Here is a 26,046-nt window from a genome sequence, read left to right as displayed (position 1 = left end):
TTAAATTTCTTTTAAAAATAAGTAGAATCATCTATTTAGTTTCATTTTTTTTTTTTTTTAATTTGATAATACTTTGTTTCGAAACTGGTTTCTAAAAACGTACAGGCCGTTTCTACTGCTTTTATCGTTCCCGTTATGGTCCTACTTGTATTTTTCCGTTAAGCTATTTAAAATTAACGCTAGATTTTCAATGATCTGCACATAAATACATGTGTATACACATACTGTTTTAAAAGTACACAAACTAGAGCTAAATATGTTGATGCGGGTATCACTAATACAGATATGGGGTACGGAACTCTGTTACAGATATTATAAATAATTACGTGTACTAAAATTTATATGCAATCACTTTTATAATACATTAACTGATTCGAATAAGTATGTTGATATTTAACACTTCAAATATACACATACTCAGTTTCTGGTACAGACACTATAAATTTCTACATAAATACATGTGTATGTATATATACTTTTAAAAATACATAAACTAGTTGAAAATATGTTGATGCATTACTGCTTCTTGCAAAATTATATTAACACCGGTCCTTCACGGTTTTGCCAGCGACCAAAACACTAGGAAAAAAATTTCAAATTACGGGGCTACGCTTCCCCCCCCCCTAAAAAACAGAGCTTTTAAATTAAGGAAATGTTATGAAGGGAAAAAAGGACTTACTTCAATTAGCTTCCAAAGATGCAAATTTCTATTTTAAAAGAAGAAAAAAAAATGTTGTAATTTATTTTTCAGGTAGTCGTAAGTACGCAGTGGCAGTTTACCCTGTCACGAATATAATTTTTCAAGCAGTGACCCAGTTACCGATGCAGAGGCTTTTTTTTTTTTTTTTTTTTTTAATTTTTCATATTTTATCTCCGTATTTTCTCGATGGCATAACTCGATTTCATACCCGTTTCCCAAAATTTGAGTGAAGATTAAAATATCTTTCTTAGAAGAATGCAACAATATCATTCTCACATGATGGCAAACTGAAAATGTGATCATACAGGTAATTTTGAATCTGGAGAAAAAGATAAATAAATAAATAATAGTAATAATAACAAGAAGAAAAAGAAGAAAATGAAGAAGATAAGTTTTTATTATGCTTTTGGTTTGCCGCATCTTTTGCGGTAAACGCCATCAAACCTGCTGTTAAATCACTGGTCTCCAGTAAAATCTACAAGTACCTTTATGTGTTATTCTACAGGGTGTTTAGCAAGAGGAAAAAATAATTACATTATATTTTTAATGTTAACTTTAAACCAGTTTTTGAATTCCAGTGCATCTATCTTTAGATTGACAGATATGGTAGCCGTGGCGATACAAAAGATGTTCTGAAATTTTTATTCTTATTTTACTTTTTGTATGCATCATACTCGTATACTCGCAAGTATACATTCTTTCAGTAACAGATGTTACGAACATAAAATTTTCGTGAAGCAAAAGAAAGTTCCTTTAGGTAAAAGCATGTTTCTTTAGGTGAAAGTATTTTATGAAAGTCCACCGAAATGTATGTTAGTATGTGATTACAATTTCATGCATTTTATTTGCACACGTTAGCGTGCATATTTCATGTCATCTGATAATGGAATAGCAAGTATATTGAAATAAATGTATCTGAAGTTTTATGGAATCTTGAATATAGTGTCAAATTCTTCTGATAAAACATCAGTAAGTGCTGCACATTTTACGTTGCTTACTTGAATTTCTTTTTCCGAGTAGAAGGTAAATGAAGATGTTAATTTTAATGAAAGCTGCTGTTAAAATGTAATTTCAAATTCTGTAATGCTTTAAAACATCAATTATTGGCTATTTTTGGTCTTAAAATGCATGCTCATGTCAATATAAGTAAGCAGTCACAAATGAACTAAAACTTTCCCAAACGGTTTTCATTTTCAAATTCAAAGCCACGTGCTCTCGCTCAATAGCTCCGCATGTATTCACTTTTCATTTGCATAATGCGAAGTCCTTCGCATGGAAATCGCGGGTTGGACATCCCTAAATTCCATTTTAAAAAGTCTCTGATGTTGGAGCTAAATAATTTATTATTTTGACATTAGTATATAACTTTGGATTCTTGCTTTCTAGACATGAAACTATATAACTTAAAAAGACCATTTTTTTATTCTGAGAAATCTATAACTATTTTTAAAACCTGAATTAGTTAGCATGTTTTCCAATAAAACAGGTATTCAAAAGATGATTATGATTTACAGCACAAAGCAATACTTTATATTAGATGTACTAGCGGGTTATTATCTATGATTACCGCACTTTTCTCTATGATGTGATGTAAAATACACTCAACCATTTCTTTCACGAACAAGTTTTTGTTTGGGTCATTTAAATTTTTTATATGTTTTTGAAAATTTATTGTAATTTTTCAAATGAAAGATACTAAACATTTTTCTTAAAAACCTATAAAACGAAATGCATATAAAAACGCATTTAAAAAAACCATGTGTAAACCATGCAGGTTAAAGAGAAATACTCTCTTCCATCATAAAATTTACAGTTTTAGATATAACGTATGTAATTTTATCACAAAATTAGGGAGAGAGAGAATTTTTATTATTGCTGGATACTGCATTAATAATTCAATTCCATTGTTATTTTCAACTGGGTGTAACTTCTAGTTGGATTGCGTGAATTATTCCGACGATTTTATTAGTCGCATGTAATAGCTAGAATTAAAAATGCAAATTTCTGAGCTGGTGAGTCATTTCAATAGACACTAGTATATAAGAGATCAATTCAGGTATATTGTTGCTGAATTAAACCATACATTTATTATTCTAAAATCAGCTATATTAATTGAAATCTATATTGTATCATACATGTGCTATTATATATCGCTTTCCTAACTATCCTATTCAAATTGTTTCCCTGTATGATCTGTTGTACTGTTTTAAAATTTGTTATGCGATTTGCTTCCAACTGTGATACTTCGATATTTTGATAAATGAAAATTTGGCTTGTTTTTTGAAGTTTATAATAAAACTGAAAAATGAACTAAATGCGAAATATTTATATGTTTATCCATTGCATTTTAAATCATTTGTATTTGATATTGCGCATAAACGGGCACAGTTGTTAAGATAATATGCTTCCTTAACATATTCATAGTATATATTGTTGTCATAAGTTAAGCAAAGCACACTTTTTTTTTTTTTTTTTTTTTTTGCAAAACAAGAACCAAATGAAAGTTCCCATGTCTATCGAGCAAGGCAATCATTAACTGGTTATCATGTCGTATTCACGCATTTATTCACTGACCGAAAAACCCTTGTCGTAGTCTCGGCTCTATCATTATCTTTTTATCCTTCCTCGTAGGGGGGGGGTGGAGGAAGAACTCACTGTTAGCTCGGCGGGTTGCTGACGAACATCATTCTTTTATTACCCACCTGAATAATGCCTCATTTACGGCAATAAATATACTGCACATGGCTCTCAATTACCAGTGCCATAATTCATATGTTTCCTGAGCTTTTTTATTCTCTAAGTATACATATCAGACAAATTTGATCTGTGAAAGAACAGTAGATCTGGAAAGTGATATTTATTTAGAGGTATAAAATAAAGTGGTTTTATTCCGTGATATGTGAGGTGAATAATTTCGATCGTAGAAATCATGACTGGATAGCGTTCTTATCGGCATAAAATTGTTATTATTAAAATGCATTCTGCTAAAACCTCTTATGACTGCTTCCAATAGATTTAAAGGAGAAGATCTTACTCGATATAGCATAGTTACTCCCATCTAATTTTAACATTTGGATGCTATAAGATTTATAGTATTAAATGATTTCATTTGGTAAATTCCAGTTGCAGATCACTGAATTTTTAAATTTATGATTATTTCCTAATTTTTTATTAAAACCTTCCAACCGACCAAGTGTTTGACTCTGGAACTGCCATAAGGTATTTCTCCAGCCTTCTTGGCATGCCTTCTGGTGTAATGGTCAGCGCGCTCGACGTGTATTCGAGTGGTTCGAGTCCCGGCAAGGGCATTGCTCATTTTTCATCTCTCCTGCTTTCAAAAGAAAAAAAAAACCTAATGTCTCTACACCCCAAATTTCCCATATCTTCTGTGAGAAGTACGTATTTTCTTGGTTAAAATACCAAAATGCTGTTGGTACTTTATATCTGGAATCTTTTTCTTTTACTGTACTGGTTTAATTTCTTTTAACATCTATTTTTCTTTTAATTGTACTGTAAATAAAATACTTTTTATAATTTTCATTCAAACCTATTTTAATACTCTTAGAAAATGAAGTTCTTTCCATGTAAAACATGCCAATATCCGTAGAGGAGTGTTTTTTAATGTACCTTTGATTGTTTTAACATCTTGTACTTTCTCATTGCAGTTTAATTACTTGACTTTTTATTACTCTTAACTAACTAACGATATTTAGGGACATATTCCCATTTTAATAGAATGGTTTTCTCCATCGATCCCCCCCTTACATTTTCCTCTATAATATATAGCATACAGCACTATCATAACACCAAAAATTGCACATAAATAACGTAAATATCGTAATTAAAATATGAACTAAAATTTTGGAAATTTTTTTATTGTATTTATATTTTATTATTCTTTCTATTATTATTATTATTAATATTAATATTACAAATGTAAACAAGTTTTCAGAAACAAAATCACAGATTCTAATTGCACAAAAGTTCGATTTTCATTAATTCGATGGCTTCATTTGATGTACTGTTGATTTTTTTTAATATTTGGCATAAAAGTGCTTAACTTAATTCTTAAATTACCTAGTTCAAAAACATTCAACCTTTTTTTTTTTCCATAGTAATTTTTTTTATTTGAGTAAAGCCTACTTCCACTATGTATAAAGAGGTTGTGCTTGATCGTATTTTCTTGTGTTTTACCGTTTTATGTTGTATTTATTGCATAAAAAATTTGTATATTTAAAAAAAATTCGTTGATTTTCAAAATGCGTTAAATAATTTTAGCGCATTTCCCCCTTATATTTATTTTATATGATTTCTTCCTTACTACATAATACAACTTCATATCAATAAACAATTAACAGTTTTATTTATTTATTGTAATCAATGGAGCCTTTACTAATCCGATCACTTTCCGGTCCGTATCCGGCTATCAATCCCTACATCATCACTGTCCCAGTTTAAAATTCTATCGACATCCAGGCCTGGCCAACACGCGACCAGTCAAGTTAAACTGTGCGGCCAGCCGATCGTTTTTATATTTCTATTGAAATTTTTGTTTTTCGTTTCATGTACAAAAAAAAATATTAATTAAATGAAAATTTGAAATAACGATTAAAAATTAAATTTTAAATTAACGATAGAAAAACAAAGTAAAAAAATTTAACATAAATTGCGCCAGTAAGTGATAATTTCGCCGAGGAGTAATCTTGGTTGTGTGTGGAAGCCGAAAGTCAAGGTTGACTCGAGATAATAGTTTACACACGCATGGGTACATCATCGTTTCGTTATCCAACTTGCATAAAAGCAATGCAGGAGAAGCAAAGCAGGAGAGACTCTGTCAGATGGAAAAGAGGAAAAATATACTCGAAGTTTATTTTACAGGGGCTATCCCTCCAACCTTAATACTTTTTTGCGCATGCGCGAAATTGTTGCCTAACCGGTGTCGAAGCAGATCAAGCCTTAATATCTTTTTACGCAGGCGCGTAATAGTTGTCGAGCCCAAGGAGGTTAAAATAGATTCTAATTTCCTTGGTCGAGCCAGTGTCGGAGGTTATGTTTGTCGAGTTTTTTCTGTGTGTGAAGTTGATAGTCAGATAAAAGTGATATCTGAAGACATCCAAGAGAAGTCTGAAATTTATTCAAGTGAGTATATTTTTACTAAAGAAAATAAATTTTTAAATCATTAAGAATTTAATAAAATGTTAAATTAATAAAAGCTTTTATAAATGTTCAAGTGTCAAGTAATCACTGCTTGCATTAAGTTTATAAAAGTTAACAAATATTGGTATTTTTACCAGGCCTTCGAACCGGAACTGAACGAAAGCCAAAAGGATGAATTCTAAGAAAAGAGTTGTTGATAAAGATAGAGGATTGAATGATCATCGGAAAAAAAGATTTTTTTTCAAAATGAAAATTCAAAGTTAATGTGTTTAATTTGTAGAGAAACAATCGCTGTATGGCAATCGCAAAACATATTGAGTATAGAACAGAAGTTATAGAAGGAAAAAAGTACAGAAGGTAAAAATTACAGAAGCTAATTTCAGTACAGAAGATAAAAAGTTTCAGTTAATTGCGCTTAAATAGCATCTGAAAGCTCAGCAAAAGTTGTTTGATTCATTATTACAACAACCATCTACCATAGTCAAATTAAGTTATTCTATTGTTATGTTGATTGCAAAGAAAATAAACTGTTTTCAGATGGTTAACTGGTAAAGGACTGTTTGGATACACAGTTATAAAAGATGTTTTGCCGAATAAAAAGAAATTATTTTCAAGGATTAGTCTTTCACGCCAAAATATATGTCGTCGCACTGATGATATTTCAACTGAAATCGTAGCAACTTAGCAAGGTAAAATTAGCCAATTCAAAGCTTATTCTTTAGCATTTGATGGAAGAAAAGATGTCTCAGACATATTTCAACTTATGATATTTATTCCCGGTATGAATGCTTCATTCCAAGTGACAGAAGAATGCTAATCCTATTAAATTAAAAAAAAAAAAAGACACAACTGGAGAAGATGTTTTCCATGCAATTGAAATATGTTTAGCCGAAAATGGCTTAAATTTTGAGGCTCTTTCAGGATTATCAACAAATGGAGCACCTGCTTTTCTAAGATAGAAATAAGGAAGCATTAAAATTACTTATGGCTAAGCTAGATTGCAGAGGCATTAAAACCAATGCATTATTCTTATTCACTATCTGATACACCAACAAAATGTATGTGTTCAGTTATTATAAATATTGGTATTTTTACCAGGTCTTCGAACCGGATAGAAAGCAAGTGTTATAAAATTATTATGAATCATATTATAAAAAGAGTTATAAGAATATTAAATTACGTTCATTCACATGCTCTTCAGGACCGTCGATTAAAAGAATTCCTTAGCGAATTTTCTTCTAAATATAGGTGATATTTGATATTTTACCAATGTTACATGGCTAAGTCGTTGAAGATGTTTGAAAAGATATTTTAAATTTACAAGAGGAAATAGATATGTTTATGAACGAAAAACAGGAATCTGTTCCTGAATTAAGTGATGAGTATTGGTTGTTAGACCTATGTTTTTTAGTGGATGTAAGAGAAAAAATGTAATCAGCTAAATAAGACTTACAAAGACAAGATAATTTATTAATCGATGCTTGTAATTTCATCAAAACTTTCAATAAGAAATTATTGCTATTTGAGTGCCAATTGCGAAATATCAATGCTGAATATTTTCCGCTGCTAGATAACTTTCCAAAAAAGTAAACCTAATTTCTCGAAATATGTCAATAAAACAAAGAAACAGCACTTGATAATCGTTTTCCAATATTAGCAAAAGGTAATAAAATGTTTGAAATATTTTCATGCTGACGTGAATAGTGTTCTGAAAATCTTCAGATAGAGCTAATTGAGTTTCAGTGCAACAATGAAATAAAACAAATTTTTGTATCCACTTCAAAAAATAGTTTTTACAGTGCTTATATTACATCTGAGAGATAATCGAACTTAACATATTTAGCACAACGTGTTGCAAGTACGTTTGGGTTCACATGTATCTGTGAAACATTTTTTGCGAAGGTGAAATTTACAAAGAGTTAATCATATCCTTAATTAACTGATGCCAATTTAGAAAACCAGCTAAGATGTGCAACGTCGAACATAAATATAGGCTTGCAAAAATGAAATGAAGGATAGAATAAACATATATCTCATTACGATACAATAACACGCCGAACAAATATTAATTTAGAAGTCAAACAGCAAAAATCAGCGTTATATTTTCAAATTTTCACAGGACTAGTTTCGATAGTTTTACCGAACCATCATCCTCAGCTGCAGAAGCGCAAAACAAGACCTTTGAAAATATAACGTTGATTTTTGTTGTTTGACTTCTAAATTAATATATCTCATTAATTAAGACCCGAAAGTTCATTATATTTGAATCATAGTATATAAGAATAAAGTTTTATTCATTTTGTATTTGCAATTTATTTTTAAAAGCACGTTTACCTAACGGTGCGGCCCGCTGTAACGTTCCTCGTCATCAAAATGGCCCTTGAAACCATTTCACCCGGCCAGGTCTGGTCTAGGCCCACTTTCTCCTATGGTAGGGTAGACTATGCAGTGAGCTCAGCTGGATTAATCGTTAAGCAAAATAAGAACGTGCTTAAGGTATCAAGGAAAAGGGGCACCATAAAAATGTCCTTATGAATTTAAGGAAAGGACGCACCAAAACAATTTTCCGTTACCGATTTTACCATGAAATTGATGATGCAATTAAACCAAAATCGAGAGAGAAGGCATGCGGAAAAAAACAGTCATTATGCTGTAAACGCACGTAGGAGCACCAAAATCCTTTTACCGCTTAGGGCTTCTAACAGTCTCGATTCTACCCTGGCATTGGGTGTTAAACAAGGGACAAAATTTGAAAAATCCGAGGGTAGAAAATAGACTAAAATTCCTTCTTGTTCAGTTGTGACAGAACTGGGCAGCACACAAGAGCTATCTGCTTAATTGGATGGAAAGACTTTCTAAGGCAAATTAGCTCGTATTCACGTTACACATACACTCATGTCCATAAATTAAGGATAATTCGGAGTCACGCAGAAATCGAACTCTAAAATAAATATATCACCTGTAAAATCACTACACACATCTTCAAGAATCATATGCAAATTTAAGGAAGTAACCAGATGACACCGATGGTACGTCACAATGACGAGAGTGTAAGAGAGTGATATATAAGAAATACAGGCAAAGAAGTAAAATTGTTCGCAGACGCTGTATAAGCATTTCAGTGCAATAACGGAATAGTTATGACACAAAGGACGCATTTGGATGATTTATTACGTGGTAGAATTATCGGCAGTCTGGAATGTGGGCGTACTCAACTGGAAGTATCAGACGAACTTGGAATTGCCAAGAGTAGGCTTTGGCAACGATTCCAAGATGATGGTAATGTGAGTAGACGTTACAGCACAGATCGCCCCAGAGTTACAACGCCGAATGAGGACCGGTATTTGGCAGTTACTGCCAAAAGAAACAAGCGGAGCACAGCCTCAGACCTGTCTGTCAGCTCTCTTCAGCCACTGGTACGACAATTTGAAGGCAGACCATGTACAGACGCTTAGGGCAGATTGGTCTATATGATCGTAGACCTGTCAGATGCATTCCAATTACTGCAACTCACTGTCGCCGGCGTTAGCCTGGAGTAGAGAGCATGCATTGGGGACACCGCAACAGTGAGCTTGTGTGATGTTTTCCGACGAGTCCAGGTTTAGCTTGCAGTCTGATCTCGCCGGACTTTCATATGGAGAGCTCCAGGTACCCGTTACCACCAAGAAAACATCATTGAACGACACCGTTACGGTGGTGCAGGAGTGCTCGTTTGGGGTGGAATTATTCTGGGTTCCAGAACTGACCTGCATGTTCAAATTGGAACCATGACAAGCCAAATCTATCGGGACGTCATTCTGGAACAACATGTACGTTTGTTTCGGAGCGCCATGGGCGCACAATTTCTGTTTATGGATGACAACGTCCGTCCTCACCGTGCAAACATCGTAAGCGAATGCCTGCAATCGGAGGATATCACCCGTATGGAATGGCCAGCATTCTCACCGGACTTGAATCCAGTAGAGCACGTAAGGGACGTGTAATATCCCCCAAGATCAGATCGATAATTTGATACTCAACATGCCTAGGCATTGTACGGACTGTTTTTTTTGTTTTGTAATTTTCTCTAGGGAGAAAAATCGCTAATTTTTTTAATAATATCAAACATATAGCATCTTTTTTTGCTCTTTACCTTTTATTTAATAAATAAGCTTTACAAATAAGTCAAATTTGTTTTGCTTCTAACTCTTCCTTTGCCTGATTTTGAATTATGCTTAATTTATGGACATTATAATTTATGGAGTGTAGAAAAAACTACCAAATTCCCATTCAGTCAAGCCATTTGCGGGTAACCGTGGTACAAACTACCAATGTTCACCGATTTTACTTTCGGCTGCTGATGGATCTCGGTTGTGATAGAAAGATATCATAAAGATTCCTTTGCCATATAGGGCAATATATGTATTCCCGTACATGATAAAATCCAAATTTAATCCAGTAAAGCAGAAAAGACAGCTGGCTTACTGAGGATTTTGCACGGCTTATGTAGGAATGGAAGTAAATCATTTGTAAAACAAAATTAGAATAAGGAACTTATTTCTTCTTAGAGATGATAATATTTATAAAATTACTTCTGCCAACTGATTTCAGTGTTCCATTACGATGTACGGCCATTTTTATAATTCGAAACTGAATTCCTGTCCTGAAACTAAAATAATAAAGCTCTGTTATCTAGTTCGACTAAAATATTTAAAAACAAAAGAGAAGTTCTGATTTTTACTTATAGTTTTCACATTCTTATTACACTTACGAAAACGAAGCCCTATTCAGTGCCCAATCTTTTTTTCGTGACTTTCCACTCGCAGTCTATGAGCTAGAACTGATCCAATATTTATCATTAATTATGCGTTTACTGATGGTAGTCTTAAATATTTTATGATGGTTAGACTTTAATAATGAAAACCTCAGAGGGCCAGGAGTTACGTTTACTACAAATCACGGTGCTCCAAGTAAAAACTCAGATGTTAAATTTTGAATGCTATAAACTGATAAATATAGCGTCGAGTCATTATCAGAGATCTTTCAAACAAGTTGATAGAGGTTTTACATTACAGTACACTCCGCTATAACGAAATTCAAGGGACTGAAAGGTTAATTCGCTATACCTGATAGTTCGTTATATCCAGTGTGATGAGGAAAATTGCTTATCTCATAAAATTGTGTATAAATTGACCGAAAAAAAATTTTTAGCATTGACGAATTATCATATCTCCGAAACGATAGTACTAGTAATTATACATTTTAAAATATCATGTTTAGAGTCAACTGTAATTACTATTACGTGCAATTATTAAATCTGTTTTTTCTACTTCTTCAGTTTCACCTTACGTTAACAGTTTCACATGATAAATTACCATAACAGTCGTGGTTCAGACTCTTCCCTCGAAATAAACATCTCTCTCTAAAATACACATTTATAATTACGAATAATCATTTTCATGACACAATAACAATATGATGTCGTGAGATTTGCTTATAATGAGTCCTAATTTTCCAAGACCTGGGTGTTACACCTGCCTCGAGCAACCTTTGTTTAGAATGCAGAGAAAGATAGAGGTGAAGACAAAAGAGCCGTAATGCAAAAACGTTTTCAATTCTCATGATAGTCTAAATATGGATGATTAATATAGTGATAATTACTGATAGTTTAAATATGTCTAAATATGATTTAAAGGGCTATTAATTTTTAGCTATTGCAGAAATTCTGGAAAAAGTTATGGAAAAAACAAAAAAAGGCTCAAAGTAAGATATCCATAAATTTGTGTTATATCCGATTGGAGGTTCGCTATAACCATATAAAATAATACATAAGTATATAAAGAAATTGGATGGGACCAAAAGGCACCTTCATTATATACAGCGTTCATTAAAAACTAGGTTCACTATAGCTAGTTTTGACTTATTAAAATTAATGCAGATTTACAATTGAAACAGGGACCAAAGCTGTAATGCGATGAACGAGCTTATAAGGTATTTCTCCCACTTTCCTAGCGTCCTTCGAGGTGTAGTGGTTCTGCACGCTGAGCCAGCATTCCAGAGGTCCGTGGTTCGATTCCCGGCGAAGGCGGTTGCAAACTTTTCATCTTCTCTGCTTCCATTTAACCTAATGACTCTACAAGTGGCACCCGAATTAAAAGGGTTGTGGATGATGATTCTCCGCACCCAGGGATTGGCGACTAGGTCCCCTAAAACTTTAGTCGCCCTTTAAATAGGGAAGTATATAAGGTATTTCTCCCACTTTCCTAGCGTCCTTCGTGGTGTAGTGTGGTTCTGCACGCTGGGCCGGTGTTTCAGAGGTCCATGGTTCGATTCCCGACAAAGGCGGTTGCTAATTTTTCAACTCTCTGGTTTCCAAAAAATCCTAATAACTCTACAAGCTATGCAACTTTATAATAAACTAGCTAAAAACTATGTAATAAAAGATTGAAATAATAAAACATAAGTGTAATTACAGTAACACTTCTTAAAATGTGGTTAACTGAAACAGTGTTAAATATGAAAATAACATTTTATTGCCTCATATATGTATAATTAATGTGAGTATTCATATTTTATTTACTTTGCTGTTATTTATTTTACTTTTCTGTTATTTATTATTTACTTTCATGTTATTTATGTTGTCAGTCTGTTCTGTTATTTATGTACTTTCTTGTTTACGCCCGATTAGCCATCGATGACTGTTTCGGCATAAACAATCAATGGCAAATAATCTGTCATATTTCTACCCTGTTAGTCATTGGCGGATGACCATCAAATAAATATGCCACCAGTGACTTTGGGGGAAAACAGTAATGATTTTTAACTACGTATTCCTTTTTCGTAATGTAAAGTTATCTAAAATGACTTAAACAGAAAGGTACAGAAATGTGGTTAACATTTGGCTGCGATTATGCTGTCTAAAAGCAGGAAAAGAATTAGCGAATCACTAAATACAATCCTCTCCTGAATCATGAGTTTCACTTAACGTATGTAAGATATCTGCAGCACATACACACTTCATGTTTAAGTATCGTAGACTATCCAAGAATAAACTGCGGAATATTATATCAGTAATTGCTTAATAAGGGTATAATTATCGCTTATTGAAACAATGATTAATCAAGAATGAGGAGCATTATAATTTAAGGATTCGAATGAGGAATATTTTAATTCTCTGACGAATAATATACATACGTATATATATATAGAGAGAGAGAGAGAGAATCACAAATTTTTATTTTAAAACAAAATTATCCCAATATTAAAAATTTTACAAGAAAATGAAATTCCAATTAACTTAATTAACATAGTACTTAAAAAGCTGGAGTTGTCTACACCTTATAAAATTTTTAAAGTAATGAATTTTTTATCTGAAAGTTCAGACAGAAAAGGATAAAGAAGGATATTTTAAAGAATTTTTATGATATCATTTGTATATATTTGTATTACTGTACAATTTTTTTGGCTATACTTTTATTAACAGATCGCTTGCTCTATTCTAAGGCGCCATAATAAGCCCATGACGTGATGATTTTATTCCTTTCTAACTTTTGTTTCTTTTTTTTTTTTTTTTTTTTTTTTTTTTTTTTTTTTTTCCTTTTTCTTTTTTGCCTTATTGTAATGCTTACCAAATCTAAAAAATTGAAAATTACTTGATTTAAACTCACCTTTTGGGAGATTTCAAACTTGCCTTCGCCAATGACGCCAAACTGGCAACCACTGGCGTTTACTTTTGAATTTCTGTCTTTCGTTCCTCTGTTTGCTTTGTTTGGTAAGTTCTGAAAACATAGTTCTCTGTTAATATTTAAGTATATTATGTAATTTTATGTCCGCAGTTCCACAGTATTATTACATTTTAATTTGAGTTTTAATTTCAGTAAAATGTATCTAATTATTTTTATTTTATTTTATGGCACATTGTATTTATAATGAATTTGTTTTTGTATATTTTTATCTCATTTTCGGAATTCCTATGCGCTGAGAAGGCGTTCAGAATTTTCGGGTGTACTGTTATAATTAAATAATTTAGAATGAATCATCGGCTGGTTTTGGATGAACAGAAACACAGTGGTTTTCCTAGGGGGGAGGGAGAAATGCATTTGATCAACTGTACCTCATCTACCTCTTCTTGATGACGTTGAATAAGATTTTGATTCCATTCCGTTTTCTATATATTTTGCATTTTTTTGTACTCCACATATCTGAGTTTTCTGGAACTTTTCTGGTTTCTTGACGACTGTTTGATATCTTTTTTTTTTTTTTTTTTTATTTATTTATTTATTTATTTATTTATTTATTTATTGGGAATTTTGGATTTTTCTGGTATTAAATTTCATTTTATCGTGTCTGTGAATTTTGTTTTAAATTTTTTATTCTGATTGGTTCTTTTGCTTCTAAATTGAAGAAATTTCTGATTTAAATAGAGTGTAGTAATATTTGCTATTAAATCAGAAAACTAATCTTATTGATATTTCAGTAGACTATGCAGTCTTTGACTAACTTTAATTTAATTTACATTAAAATATATCAGATATATCCTGAGTGGGAAGCAATCAATAGTAAAAAAATCTCGAAAATCATGTTGCAGCTCACGGCATATTGACAGAAAAAAAACATGCCAAAACTAATGAAATCAACTATTTATACATGCATCAAATAAGATCCTCTGTGAAATTAATGAAAAAAAGTGTACCTACGACCAACGAAATACAGATACACACCAAAGCATTATCAAAATACCGATTAGTATTTCAAAACGAAATGTAGAGGATATAAAACATATAGAATTACACGTAAATAATTATACATAATCACAGAATTATACATAATAAAGAGACGCAAAACGTATGACTGAGAAGGGCATCTTGGAGGGACCGCCAGTAGCAGAACGGTGAGAACGTTGCACATTGTGAGATAGATTCCCTACTGGGCAGATTTCTCAGTAAGGAATCCATCTCACAATCACGGTTGCTATGTGCCCCGTGATTATTGTTACCCTAGAACAGTTGCGACGGAGCAATACCTGTAAATCCATGGCCGAAGAGCGTGCACTTATGTTTTTAACTCAGTTTAAATAAAAAGGTTATTTTTACATTGTCAAGACTTTGTCGTTGTTCTCAGACACAGCGATAACTCTTTTCACGTCTGTTAGGACTTAAAAAGTATTACCAGATCAAGTGAAATCCTATACTGAATGGGAGCTTTGTTTTGAAACATGTATATTTAGAAGAGTTATAAAGGACAAGGATTCAGTTTCAAAAAGGATTCAGTTTTTACCTTTATATTTCTTATTTTACTTTATTTCCTAATTTGGGCAACGGACTTTTAAATTAAATAGTTATTTCAAAAAACGATTAACAGAAATTTATTCAATACAGTATATATTATTTGGATATATTTTAGAATATATAAAAGAGTCCAGAAGAAACAGTTAAGGTCGGAAGACAAATTGACAAATGAATATAAAATCAAATACCATTATCTTTAGATATTCGTGAAATTATCTCTTAACGTCTCAGAATTATAAAATACTAAATAATTTATGTTGCCGTTTAATTAAATTTATACTCCACACTCTTCGATATTAACAATTATTTACGGTAATGTTAATACTATGTGCTATGTCACTGTAGTATGTGCATTGTTGAACTGAGGTTTTAAATGTTGTAATCTAGTTATAAGCCGCACAATGTTACATATAAACTTATGCAATTATTGCCATAACCTTATAGTCGCGTTTCGTTATGAATGATAACTCAAAGCCGCAGAATTCTACTAGCGAGAGAAACAATTTGGCACCATGGCCTTCAGCAGGCAGAACACACTCTAATTCTACCTTCTAAAAACCTTCTTTTAAATACTCTGTTTTTTCTACATCATTTGAAAATTGCGCGAGCTAGAAATTTACATTATGACAGGAAAATGAAAATGAGGAGAAGAGGAAAGCTGTTTAACATAAAATAACTGGTTAAAGAACTAAAACGATACCTGATAGAGTATTTGTAATGAAGTGGCCACCATTCGATAATAACTAGTAGGATTGATCTTGATAAAAATTGGAAAAGAAACGTCACTTGGTAAGAAAGCCATAGATTATTGTGCTGAAAATGATAAGTAGATAACAAGAATCCTTGATGGCGGAAATCACGATTGTATGTAAAATCACGTATTATAAAAATTCTAATTAATAGAACCAGGAATTTTAGAATTGATACTGAAATGGATCAGCATAAAATGTCTGTATTTCATCAAAAGTTTGGATTTTATGCTCGTAATTATACAGTGAAATTGTGCACGTTCTTCTAATGCAATTGTACAAAATTAAGCCAAAGAAAGTGAGAAAAGGAAATCACCTAAAAGCTTCAGAAAATAATCAATTTACTTCAGCTTTTGAAACCTAAAACTTATATGCCGCCGAACCGGGATAGCGGTTAGTGACTCTGACTGCCGTATCGAACTCGAATCCTGCAGAAGGCATGGATGTTTGTAAATATGTAGCTTCTGTGCGGCATGGGGCACTCTAAAAATGTGGCGAACCGAAAGTCCTCTCTTGGGGCGAAACTGAGCACTATCATCTAAATGGTGCCCAAGGCTCTTGCCAACGAAAGGCGCAATTTTGCCTCCTTGCGAAGATAAATTATTCGTAGGCTTGTTTTAGTGTGCCAAGATAAATTATTCGTAGGCTTGTTTTAGTGTGCCATGATAAATTATTCGTAGGCTTGTTTTGATATCAGACAAGCGAGATTAGTCACACCAACCAGCAAATCTTATTTATATTCATAAACTATTTGTCCGAAGCCTGCCAAGCAATACAAGCATTTAATTTGATTATTTGAAGTACGTAATGTTTACTTTTTGGGGTAATTTTTATCAACTTTTTATGGTAGGTCGGTTTTGCTTTTGCATTACTTACGTTTTGTAAAGTTAAGATTCGTTGCGCTTTTTGTCTCCTTAGGAATGACGTACTTTTCTTTCGGGAGGCGGGTGGTACTAAAGCATCTATTACTAAAAAATGTTATTAAAATGATGTTTTGAAATTCTTATACGTGTAATTTCACATTTGATCTCGGTTTGTTACATCTACTGAACTGGGTAATAAATATAATTTTAAATAAATGTAACTTACAACGAAATATCTTGTTTACTATTCTAGAAACTCACATATTGTATTCATGGTTCCAAATAAAAGCATACAAAACCATTTTGTACTGTGTACACTGCTAAACCGCATTCTAAATTGGGCCTTGTACGCACTGAAATGTAGCTATGAAAATATAGCTGATATTTATGCATTGAAGCTCATTTAATGAAAATTCGTTTTTTGGAAAAAGTTATACTGTAAATTTCATTCCCAGAATCTTAATGATATAAGCAATTTATAGCATGGGTAAGTAATGAATAAATTTATTGTCATTGCTGTATTTAACAAAAGTTCAAATTTTCATTTAATTTACTTCAACAGTCTTTTAGAACGTATCAAGTTGAAAGTACGACATTATTCTGTGTATGGTATATCAGGGTGAGTACAATTTGTATTATTGTCTATGGTTATTGACATAACTTCATTTCGCTTAATCTGCACTTTTTTTATTATTATTAAAGCTGCGTTGTAATTCAAGTGTATTTTATTCTCCAAATACAATACAACAAAATTTCAAATTATTTTAGTATTTAAAGTATAACTATTTGTCAAGTTTGCGCACGGAGTAGCTTATTATTATTAAAGCTGCGTTGTAATTCAAGTGTATTTTATTCTCCCAATACAATACAACAAATTTCAAATTATTTTAGTATTTAAAGTATAACTATTTGTCAAGTTTGCACACGGAGTATCTTATTTTTTAACGATTTTGAACAAAGCCTGTGAAATAACAAAGATAACACTGATGTATTGATTTTTAACTAACAAAATAAATCCTCATTTGGATTCGCTGATGACAAATCTAGAAACAGGTTATCGATTTAATTGTGAAGATAATTTATATCTTAGTAAAGTTTTAAGCTTCATGTGTATACGCAGCAGTAAATAAAATCCTTTTTCTTCAATAGAAGTTTCTGAGCTATGCTCTCTCTCCCTTATAGCGTAATATATTTTATTATCCTTTAATCTGAAAAGTCGATATTTTAGTAAAATCAGACTTACAATGCTTATATATGGCAATGTTCGATTTCTGAATTAATAATTTTGCTCGAATAAAATTAACTTATTAACTGCATGAAATGATTAGTCACGATTGTTTAACTTCCATAGTCTGCATAGCGTTCTAATAATTAGGAACACATAATAGCTTCATAGAACAGAGCGAATATTCTCATTTCGAAGTTGCTGCAAAATATGCATTTACCTTCCTTGCACAGTAAGTAATCTGACTTTGCATAGTAGTATAACCATTAGACGATAAGTAGACGAAATTCTTATGTAAATGCAAGTTGTTTTAAGTACACCTGCTTACTAAGGAAAGCAATTCAGTATATCAATAATTTCGTGCACATTTGACAGAATTAAAGTGAATTATCAGATCGTTATATGTGTTTTATTTGAAAGCGGTGTTCTTATTCTTATCGCTACACTGTAATATTTATTTGTTATTTTTTCCAACATAAAATTATGTTTATATATTTTCCGTGCTGCAGAAATAATCTGTTAAAAGTACCTTCAAATGAACTATTATCAGATATTTCTCCCGCCTTCTTAGCATGCCTTCGTGGTGTAGTGGTCAGCACGCTCGGCAGGTCCGTGGTTCGAGTCCCGGCAAGGGCATTGCTCATTTTTCATGTCTCCTGGTTCGAAGTAACCCAATGTCTCTACACACTAAAAATTATTTTTAAAATCTATTGAGTAGATTTTAGCGCATTAATTTATGTAAGGGCTTGATTTAAATAATGAATCAACTAGAATATTATTAGTTAATAAATAATTAAGTTTTTAACACAGTTTATTAAATAAAATTATTTATAAATTAAAACGCTTTTTATAGTTTTCTCCAAGTTTAAAATAATTAAAAATCAATTCTTGCTGGAATATCTTCTTACAAAGCATCTAGACTCTTAGATATTCCGAACGTTTCAGCTATTGTTGGTCACAGTGAAAGGAACAAATAGATTCTTAGCTAGTCCGAACGCTTTTCTGAGATTATGTAAGCCAGTGAACTTTTTAATATATCCTCAAGAAAACATTCAGTAACTCCAAAAATTGAAAATGCGTAGTCGTATGTAGGTATTCAAAATTTTGAGTTCAATGCTACGTATAATGCTACGTATAAGACATAATTGTAAAATACACACATTTTGTGATTATGCTTGCATAAATGCCCATACATTTAATTATTGATATGTAAAAGGGATGAAATCTAGAATTACATCTCAAGTTAAATTAGAAGATTTTATATGTATATTTGAGTAATACATGGCGTTAGAAACCTGTTTTATTAGTTACAATAACTCTGAAAGTGATCATAAGATTTAACAGCTGAATATATTATAAATAAACTGTCTTACAAATTATATTATATATATATATATATATATATATATATATATATATATATTGTTAAAAAATATAAAATAAAAATGTTGGTGGGTAAGATATGCGTTTTGGGTTTTAAGTTGCTTAGTTAGTTAAGCAAATGCAGCCGTAATTTGAAAGCCAAATATTTTACAGAACATCGAATGGTAACCTTCTAAAATATGCTTATTATATTATGCTTTGTTAGCCTGCGTGAAAAATAAACTGAAACACGCAGTGATTTTAGATACTAGCTCATGATAAATTCTAGATGACGGGACTTGATATGACGTAAAGGAATCGTTCAAAAATTTGCGAAGACTGCCCTATAAGGCTTTTCTGACTATAAAAGTGATGGCAGTAATTTACAAATGATTACTCAGCGATTTGAAAAAAAAAAAAAAAAAAAGATTAAAGAAAGTTTAATTGGAAAAAAATTGATAGTACATCCGAAAAAATATTTATGTTACAATTAATTCTTATGAACTGGAGTCATATGAAGTAGATTCTTATCAAAAATTTGTGAAAGTCAAAATATTGCTATTCGTGTACATAAAAAAAGAAGTTAAATGTCCAGTCGTGGTTTAATTGGTAAGTTATATACAAGTTTACGCAGGGTGCTAGCCTCAATATCAAAAATTTAAATGAAATGCCAAATGTATCAAAAATTTAAATGGAATATGTTGTTTAACGGTATTACGTTAAAGGGCTTGATATTTTACTAGGGAGAAAAGGTCTTTATTTAGTAGCGAGTTAAAATAGAGGGGGAAAACGTATTAATGTAAGAAAGGTCATTTTAAGTTTACCAAGGGAAGTATAATAAAAAAAGAGGAAAATCACTTCAATAAACTGATAATAATGCGGAATGAGGTCAATTCTTGTTTTAAAGAAATAACTGGAAAGCGGAGACGGGGTGGATCTGATTGAAAAATGGTAGAAGAGGGAAAGACGTCATGAGCGCACAAAACGAACAATGATAAAGGAAATAAAACTTAATCCAGAAGAAAGAGAAATGAAGCTTGTTGGAAACAAGCCATAAATAGCCATAAATAGGCATATTTATATACAAACTAAATCTAGTGTCATCCTAGGTTTCAGTCAAGTTTTCAGAAATTGCTAAAACTTTCCTTTTCCGTATTCAAAATTTCTGGAATGAAATAATTTTACACTTCAATCCAAATAAAGAGTTTGCTGTGAGAGCAAATTCAATGTTTTTGGAGCTGGTGTTCGTTTCGTGGCTTAAAGAAATGCGTGGCTTAAAGAAATACGTGGCTTAATTCTCCTGGGTCAGAGACGTGAAGGCCTCATAGTCAAACATGGAAAGGGTTCATTGATGGTATAAGGCTGGATTGTGAAAAGTAGAGTAGAAACTGCATTGGTCATTTATAGTAAAAATGACCAATGCAGTTTCTACTCCTAAAAATGACCAATGCGGTTTTTTAGAAATGCTAAAGAAAATCTTAAAGGAAAGTGCTGCTAATTTGGACTTGCACAGAAATTTTGTATTCTAACAATGCAAAAATATCAATATATGTGACACATAATATGACGGTCTGAATTTTTACCACCGTAAGTGACAATTACTCACAAAATCTAAATCCCTAGCCATTAACGTCATTGAAAGTTTACGGTCTGTATTCAAAATGTTTGAAGCAATATATAAAATAATCACCAATGATCGTCTGAAACGAGTCCTACAAGACATCTACGACTATATATATCTTCATACACTACTCGAAATTTGGTGGAATCTGTGTCTCACTAGGAGGGAATTATAAAGCTCAAAGTTTATGCAATTAAATAATAGCAATTTCATGTTAACTTTCGTTATAATGAATAGAATTTCTGTTTTCTTATTATTCATTGAAAAAAATCTGCAATTATTTACTTAAAATATTTTTATTTGTGTAAAATTTCAGACTCTCATTTCTCCTTTCACTACAAGTATTTCAAATGGGATTATCTATTAGATCTGTAAAACTCAACAATACCATTATTTATTGCTCATTCTATAACAATTTTTTATTTACTTTGGAAAGCTCACCTTATGCAACAGCGATCGAAATACAGTATTCAACTCTTTTTACGTTTAATTTGTACTAACTTTGCTTTTCACCAGAACCATTTGCTTTTCACTGAAAATAGCAGCCTTGAAATGAAAAACGTGAAACGTAGAAATCTTGTCAATTATACATGAGTTCAACTTTATTTTCTTAAAAGAAAAGATCCTAGAAATTCCATTGTAGTAGCAGTATGCAATACTACTTTTACTTGTGGACCTTGTATGCTCTTTATATTATGGTGCATCAAAACACTACTATAGGACAGTTTTATGCAGTTTTCATTCTATTTTAAATAAAACCCGTATACTTAGGGTATCGCATTCTGAAAAGATTTCTTTGCATATATAAACATATATGCGATATTTAAAGTTCGCATATATGCGATATTTAAAGTTGCTTTTTTAGTCTTTTTTAGTCACCAAATCATCAGTGTTTGGAATTCCTAAATTCATAACGAAGCGACTCGAAGTAAATCAAAATTGTTAAATATAAAAGTAATGCAAGCTGTCCACAAAAATGCTGTTTAACAAACAAGTATCCTTGTAAGAAGTTAGCCTATTCCCCATGAGTTCACTCGTGATGTAGAGAGTTGACACATCCAACTAGTAGTTGAGAGATCATGGTTCAAATGGCAGCAAAAGGCTGATTTTTCACATTTCTTTTTCTGAAAAGCCTAATGGAAATGAAGCGCCACAACTGTATTGGAATACATTTTTTAGGCATTTAGTTATGCTCCGAACAAGAATTATCTTTCCACAACTTTTCACACTTGTAGCTAATTGTAAACAAACAGTACTAAGCTGAATTTTATGTAAATTTATTAAAAGCAAAAATAATAAAGTTCTCTCTAAGCACCGCAAGGAAAAAACGTTATTTTAGTTAGTGTGAAAATATTTTTAAGGAAGATTACTTTTTGTTGTGAAGACAGCTGCTTGATTTTGAAGTAAAAAATATGCTTATCAGAAATTAATCGTTCACTTATCCTGTAACAAAAACATAAATATTGAAAATTAGAATGAATGTAAAGTTAATAAGGAATCATATTAGATCTTTTTCTCTGACACATTTTGGCATTCAGGTGGGAAACTATGCAACTCCATAGCAGTTTCCCACCTTAATTATGTAATTGATCGATGGCATCAAATAAATTTCTTTTTAAATATTTCATTTTGAATAATGTTTTCTCTTATTTTCAAATATTTCCAAATACTTTTCGCAATATATTTAATGACTGTCCCAAAGTCAAATAGATCAAAACTTTCATAGTCTCATACGTCTTTTTCCTCAAATGCTATGTTTGATTCTTGTTTTTTTCATTGCGATTTAGCAAGTCTGATAAAGATTAATTACTCTAACTGCTTATATAGTTACATAGTAACTTTCTTAAGATAAAACGGGATGAAATCTCAGCTGCATTCCGCATTTATCTATTCCATATTTTTTAATTTAATTAATTTAGTTTTAAAATGAAAAGTGTGCACAGTAAAACCATTTATATCTTATAGTTGTATTTTACAAGTTGGTATGATTTTTAACTCCACCCTGCGAAATATTCCTGTATGTTTTTTAACCAGTGATAACTGGCCCAGATTTATTGGCAGGTAAGCCTAATTTTGACTTAGCGGTGTGGATCTTTCCTATTATTTGTAGGCCTGAGGTTTGGTCTTGTTGCTCAAGAGCTACAGGAAAAATTAAGGAATTGCGAGTACATTAAAGGTAAGTTTATAGGCATATTTGTTAATCCTTTTATTTTGCTAAAAAAACTTTTATCGTGAAGTGCGAAAATTAATCATAATATTATAAATGCATTTTAGATTAATTCTTAAAAATTTTCTGAATTATCAACCATTGGATCTTTTATTTGCTTCATTTCTATTTCAGCGACCAAGACACAGAAAACTTTTCACGATCCTTGTGGCGTAAGCAGAATTTGTGACACAATGGAGATATTGGGAGATACTTAAGTAAAGATTTTATTATGTTTGCGTCAGTTATTGGCTGTCTTTATTTAAACTGAATTCCTGAAGACTATTTCTGAGTAAGTGGGGCTGAATTTTGAACAGCTTGCCTTTTGTGCTCCTGTGCTACAATGTGATTTAAAGCAAACTGAGACGCAGATGTTTGACTTAATTACCAGAGATTTCACAAATCTTAGAGATGATGTAGTTCAAATCAGAGAATGAAATCAGAGTTCTACAGCTTCATAGAAATAAAAAGGCAATCTTTGAAGATTTACCATACTTGTTTGTTTCTATCATTAGTAATCAAAGTTTTCGAACTTCTAATTAAATCTTAAATGACGCCCAAAATACTGAGATGTTTGCATGGATTTATCGACTATTTCTTCCTTATGAAAAAAGTCTTTAGTGCATCTAATATAAACTTTACTGTAGACTGCAAAGTAATATTTTAGTAAAGAAAAAGTGTTCAATTAAAATGGAAACATTTGCAAGTGCCAGTACTTTTCAGCATTTGTTCCTTAAAAGAAATCGATAAATTATGTATGGTGTAATCTCCATGGGTTTTAGATTGAAAATTAAAGTGGAACTTTTGTAAAGGAAACTTCATAGTTACTTATATAAAAACACTCACAGCCTATTAGGTCAAGTAAAAAATGAAAAAGAAAAGAAAAGAAATAATGGTTAATTACTCGACAGTGGTGCTTCAAAAGCATTTTCATTTCCAGAGCAAGAAGTTTTTTTACGCTTGATCCAAGTAAACCTTTGCAATAATAGTAATATTTACAATAGATAAATGCTTATATTTCTTGAATTGTTATGCAAAAGGATATAATAACAGCTTCTGGAAACCTGTTTACTAGATTGTAAGTTATGATAAGAACTGCAATTTAGGGTGCAAAAGTAACAAACATTCCATTTGAAGAAATGAGAAAAATTATGCAGCTGTATAATTCGAACTCCATAACAAGCTCTTAATTATAATTATTCATTTACATATATAGTGTTTGTTTATAAAATACTTGTAAATTTAACATATTATTTCATTGTAAATACGTACGGTTCCAAAATTCTTGCGCAATTAAAATGTATATAAATAAAAGAAAATTTCATTTCAAGGAAAATTCATTGCATTGATTTATTTAAAGGGTAAGTCATAGATTTTTTTAAGAATTTCACAAAGTACAAATATATATGACATTTGAGACCTCAGTGTAATGTCATCAAGCTATGATTCTACTGTGGCACGTGAGGCTACGTTACATGATAGTTTTAATTTCTGTTATAATTTTAATTGTACTTTCGAAACGAGTTACATAATATTCATATTTGCATTTAGAACTTTAAATGTTTCCATTCGCAAAGAGGGTAGCCATTGGGCTGCCCTCTTTGTAAATCTCACATTTATTAGTATAAGTATTAGGTCATTAAGCCTGACATCATACTGGACTGCTAAACTCTTGCATTCTGCTATAATTTTCTCTTCTGAAAGAACACGTCGTTGAAATTTCCTCCAAAATTTGCTATGTGTCCTAAAATTAATATGTCCTACTCATAATAATAATAAAAAATATTAAACTAGCGAATTAGATACTTTAGTCATTAGTTATCTTGAATGGATACTTGCTATCTTTATTTGAAAAAGGTTTGATAGCTGCAAGAAAAAAAAACGACTTTGACATCTAGATTTGTCTTTTGATTTTGTGTTGATTACAGCATTTTTATATTGGTGAAGGTGTGATTTAAGTACTTGGTCTATAAAACCTAATCTAGATTGTAACTCATATTAAGTCTACAGGGCATAACTTTTCCATGATTTTAGGATTAGAGAATGGTCCCTGTTATTTCTGTTCCAGTAAAAGAGTCAGTTGTTTGCACTCTAGTAATAAAAGTTCCCCTATTATTTGTCTTCATTAAGTATAGAAGAGCGTTAGATTGGGCCACCTTCATGGAAAGTAAAGACCACATAGTTTAGCTACACGATATTTGCTCTTGATGAAGATTAATACGAGCTTTCAAAATAACTACGAGCTTATTTTTATTGATAAAGCCAGACTCATCGAGTGGATGGAAACTGATATCTATTCAACAGGCAGATAATGTTCCACGCTGTGATTTTTTACTTAATTGCCATAATAAGCAAATAAGTCTTTTCTGTCCCATAAAGGGTGTCTCTACTTTCACTTCATTAAGAGAAAAGCTTCCATAATTAAGTAATTGACATATTGTTCAAGGTATTTTTTATCTTACTCTCATAACAAGTTTCCTTTTCCAATTTTCTTCTTTTCGGTGCTATAGCTTCAATAACTTACCTAAGATTTACTTGCTGCTTGTTTATTTTCCTCCTCGCCAATCATTTTTTAAAAATGCAAAATAAGTTTTAAATTGTTCTTAGATAAAACTTAAAATATGATGTATCATGAAAGAAGCTACCAACATTTAAGTTCCTCATAGATTTTCTTCTATAAATTAATAATCAAATTATTTAGCTATTTTGCAAAAGAAAACGCAGTCATTCTTTGCCTAAAAAACAGAAGCACCTAGACTTTGGACTAAATACCGTTAATAAATATCAAAGGAGTGATGATTTTGGTTTTCATTTCCCATCAAAATAAAACCCTGTTTGGGAAACGATTATCTTAGTAGTTAAATAGTATAAGCCTTGAGCAAAACGAAATAATTTTG

At 31.6% G+C, this 26,046-nt stretch overlaps 1 protein-coding gene across 2 annotated transcripts in view; it reads left to right on the top strand.

Moving 5' to 3' along the window:
• LOC118199640 (uncharacterized) overlaps positions 1–26,046 on the top strand; it is a 343,765-nt gene that overhangs the window by 198,331 nt on the left and 119,388 nt on the right. The gene's annotated exons all lie outside the window — the stretch shown is intronic.

This window comes from Stegodyphus dumicola, chromosome X2 (genome assembly GCF_044657685.1).
Source record: "Stegodyphus dumicola isolate Sdum_Otavi_A_Nest chromosome X2, ASM4465768v1".
Lineage (NCBI taxonomy): Eukaryota > Metazoa > Arthropoda > Arachnida > Araneae > Eresidae > Stegodyphus > Stegodyphus dumicola.
This window is presented reverse-complemented; position numbering and strand designations above follow the sequence as displayed.